The following is a 4,514-nucleotide window of genomic DNA, read 5'->3' on the forward strand; positions in this document are numbered from 1 at the left end:
GCACCGCCAGCAGCCCGGCCCGCTGGGCACCCGCCTCCCTCACGGACCGAGCGCGGCTCCCGGGAGCCAAGGAGCGCACATTTAATTCTGTGGTTCCACTGGAGTGTGCCCCGAGAAGGGCAGCGAAGAGTCTGGGTCATGCCACCCTCTTATGAGGATCCTTGGGGCCTCAGCCTGGAGAAAAGGAGGCTCGGGGAGACTTCATTGCTGTGTATCACCACCTGAAAAAAGGTTATAGACAGGTGGGATTGGCCTCTCATCCCAGGCAGCTACCCACAGGATAAGAGGAAATGGCATCAAATTGCACCTGGGGAGGTTTAGGTTGGAAATTAGGAAAAATTTCTTTCCCAAGAGGATTGTGGAACACTGGGACATGTTGCCCAGGGAAGTGGTGGATTCACCATGCCTGGAGGTGTTTAAAAGACCTGTAGATGAGTCTCAGGAACACGGTTTAGTGGTGGGCTTGTCACTGACATTTAGACTAAAAGATCTTAAAGATCCTTTCCAGCCTATGATTTTTTAGTTTATTTTTTTTCTGAGCTTCGCTTTGGTACCCAAGAGGATCACGTGTTTGATTCTCCACTGTCTTGTCCCATGTGCAATTCCTTGGTTATCTTTGGGATTAGTCCCATTTGACACCGGGATAAATGACAGCAGCATTTACTCCTGTCTTGTAATAAAGCATTGCATTTAAATAGGCACGTTTTACTCGGATTGCAAAGTACTTTGCTGATGTAAATTAAGTAAACCTCCTGTCAGTGCTTGGAGATAAACACAGAGCATTATATCCTTTTTAGAAGTAGGTAATCTGAGGCACAAAGGACTTGAGACAAGAAGCTTGGCTGCCTAAAATTAAACACCTCAGCCCAAATGAATAGATTGCAAATCCATTTCTCATGTTTGAAAACAGCTCTTCCCCTCCAACGTCAGGAAAACAGCAGCGTGTTGTGAAGTATTTGAACCATGCTTCACAGCCAGGCATAGTAAAACCTTGGTGGATATTTAGACACCAGGTTTCCAAAATTAAGCCTAAATTTTTTTTTTTTTTTGCTGAGGTTATTTTTAAGAGAAAATGTGACCATTAATCAAATTAATTGTTTTGGATTATAAAAAAAGTCTTTAATCAAAAATTGCCTTCAACATAAGAAAAAAAAATTGTTTTATTTTGAAAAGTGATTAACTTATAACTTGAATGCTACAATAGAAAAATTATGAGAGCAGAACAATTTTGAAGATGCACTCTGAAGTATAGTCTAGAGACATCTTTCAGATATCTTGATTTTTAGGTAAGGATTAACCACAAAAAAACTTCTTGTGCATGTTCCAGAAACAGGGACTGGGATTCTGCTGGGGCTTTCCAGTCATTTCACAAAATTCTTCTGTCATTCATCTGCACCCAAACTACAAGAAGTGAGAGTCCCTTACTAAAGAGAGCTACTGGGGTGTGGGATAATCATGGCTCAGGGCAGGTCCTGTGAAACATCTCAGAAATCCTCTCCAAGTCCTAGAAGAAGGGATCTTCTGAAGGAGACAAGGAGGGAGAAGTGGCAGTGGTGGCTGGGCTGAAGGTTGACAGGCTGCTCTGGAATAATCTTTCTCTCAGAAAGTCAGAGCCCAGAGGGATTGGCTTTTCGCCCCCACAGATGCTGCACTTTCTTTGGAAGTCAAGTGGTGACTCCTACCAGCTCTTCAAATCACTGACTCATAGAGGATTTTTAATTTACTGAAACAAGCTTAATTCAGTCAGGGTTGGTTTTTTTTTTCTTTTTGGTTGTTTTTTTTTTTTTTCCCTAGGTATCAGGAACTGATGTATTCCCTTTATAGTAGAACTGATAGTAAAATGCATCATGGTAAGAAAAGTATCCCTTCTTCCTGTTTTATTTGTGTTTTTTAAACCCCTGCTATAAAATAACATTTAGTTTTATGCTTTGTTCAAATATCACATATGATTCATGTTTGGTGAGTCTATACATAAAAAGTGTAGCTTTACCAGGTAAGATTTTCTTATTCAATTCCTTTAACTGACTTCATACTGCACTGACATCCCTGTAATATAAAGAGGTCTGTTTTTTTCAATGTATAAACACCTGTACAAAAGGTCAAAACAATGCAACATTGATTTAGGTGCTACACAGGGACCATTTGCACATAACTAGTTTCAGAAGTATGTATTAGATCTTTAGATTGAAATTGAAATTTAAGATGCATGCAGATTATAAGTGCTGGGTGATCTATTACTTTCCCTTTTTGGCTACAAATTGCCTTTGTGCCAGTAGGCAGGGGCACAGCAGACATCACTCTGCAAGGATGGATAACCAAAGGAGAGGTTCCAGTCTCACAACAAAATTTGTTTTTCATGGAGAGACATTTATAGAAGAATGCAAAACACACATCTGTTGAAACATTTCACTAAGAGCCGGAATATTTATTGCGTTTTTCTGAATGGGATGACCCAACTGACATGCTGATTTGTTTAGCATCTGCTATGATAGTGGAGGAAGAAATCCTCATTGAGCCACAGAATCACGGAACAGAAACGTGGGTGGGAGGGGATCTCTGAATCACTCCAGTCTACTGCTTGAGGCAGACCTGTCACCAGCACTAAATCACGTCGACAATGGCTTTATCTACCCTAAATTGTTAAAATGTCCTTGGATGGAGACTCCACAGCCCCCTGGACTGACTTTTCTAGCATTTCTTCATCCTTCCAGTGGAAAAAAATTATCTCTTTCACCAAAAGAAACTTTCTAAGATGAGTTTGTGGCTGCTACATTTTCTCTTACAGCTGAGAATAGTCTGGGCCTCTCATCATTGTAGACACCCTTCAAGCAGCTGTCAAAAGTCCTGTGGTAAATGTTACCATACTTACTGATACTTTTGAAAACTTACATTTTAGAATATACCAGCCCAGGTTCAGGCTTCATTCATATGAACCATTCTGCATCTCCCAGCTGGGATTTGTCCTACAGATGTGAGGTGCTCCCATTATGAAGAAAGTCCTGCAATTCCCATCCAGAATCACTGAAAAGACTTCAGGTTACCAGAACCAGCTTCTGGAGGTGCCTGACTCTCATCACTGCCGGTGTTATGCAGCTCAGCATCTGGGGACAGCTGCCTGAAAGTGGGTAGGATGGGTTGCTTTACAAGTTCTGTACTGTGTCCTCCATGCCACATAAGACTTTTTTTTTTCTGTGTAGAAGAGGAGGGTAGAACTTATTCTGTCAAAATTGTTAAAATAGCACAAATCAGCCTGAATGTCTCCTTATCACTTCAAGAAAAAAATACATACAATTCTCCCTTCCTATTTCTGAGTATTTTTATGTTCCTTAAAACTTACATCAGGTTTTATTTCTTTCTAAAATGAGAATAAGATCATCAGAAACTAATTAGATCTAGTTCTAGTGTAAAACCACAGTGGAAACCTTTCTGAAATGTCAAAGCTGCTGTAGTTATTACTTGTCTTGGGCTCCAAGGGAGTCAGAGTAGTTTCCAGGCTTTGTGTGGTTTCTTTTCTTACCATTTATTTTTTGCTGTTTTTTTGTTTGGTTTGTTTTGTTCAGTTTTGGTTGGTTGGTTAGTTAATTGGTTGTTGTTGTTGCCTGGTTGACACAACAATTGTAAAATACAATGGCAATTACTATTGTGTATCCCCAAATCATGCATGCCACTCTCTTTTTTTTTTTTTTAATTCCCCTAACACTGACTGTAGCTACGACTGTAAGAGGTGGGAGCTTTGAGTAAAAACCCTACTGATGACATCTGTCTTTTTATTTCACTCCAAGATATATGAATGTATAAATATGTGTCCACACTATCACAATTAGATGTGATTCTAGATTACTAGACCATAGATATATGGTTTCTCCAGTTAGTTCATGTTACTTAGTTAAGGGTTTTTTCCTTTGTCTGGAAAATGACGACTTGGAACAAAAGAAGCTTCTGGGAATTGACTAGTTTTGGTAGATTTTTTTTTTTCATTTTTGAGGTTTTATTGCCTTTCTCATATCCTTGATGAAATTTTGGTCAAAGTGAGAGTGGAAGGATGAGAAATGTCTTGTTATGTGCTAATAGTGAGGCAGTAATTAAGTTCCTTCTGGTTCTCAGCAGGAAACTGAGTTATGTCTTGAGTCAGCATCATAACCACCAGGCACTAGAGAGGAGAGACAGCGGTGTCTGTGTCCTAGCAGTCCTACCCAGGCGTTGAAATGGTGATTGGAAGCTAGAGTGCATCCTGAAGAAGGGCTCTAACCACCTACCAACAGACTCCTGAAGCCTCAGGATTTGAAAAGACCTCAGGAAATGATCTGGTTCTGCCTCCCCCCTTTAGACAGCCAAGCTATGTGAAGCTCTTACAGATGTTATTCAAATGTGTCATTAAAAGCCTTCACTGTGGAGAGCCCACACCTCTGGGGATTTCTGTTTAAAGCTTGAAAATGACTAAGTATTGGTTTTTATAATTTGGTGGTCTTTTAGTTTTTCTTGGAATTAAGAACCAATATTCTCACCTGCTAGAA

Source organism: Passer domesticus, chromosome 1 (genome assembly GCF_036417665.1).
Source record: "Passer domesticus isolate bPasDom1 chromosome 1, bPasDom1.hap1, whole genome shotgun sequence".
In the NCBI taxonomy this organism is placed as follows: domain Eukaryota; kingdom Metazoa; phylum Chordata; class Aves; order Passeriformes; family Passeridae; genus Passer; species Passer domesticus.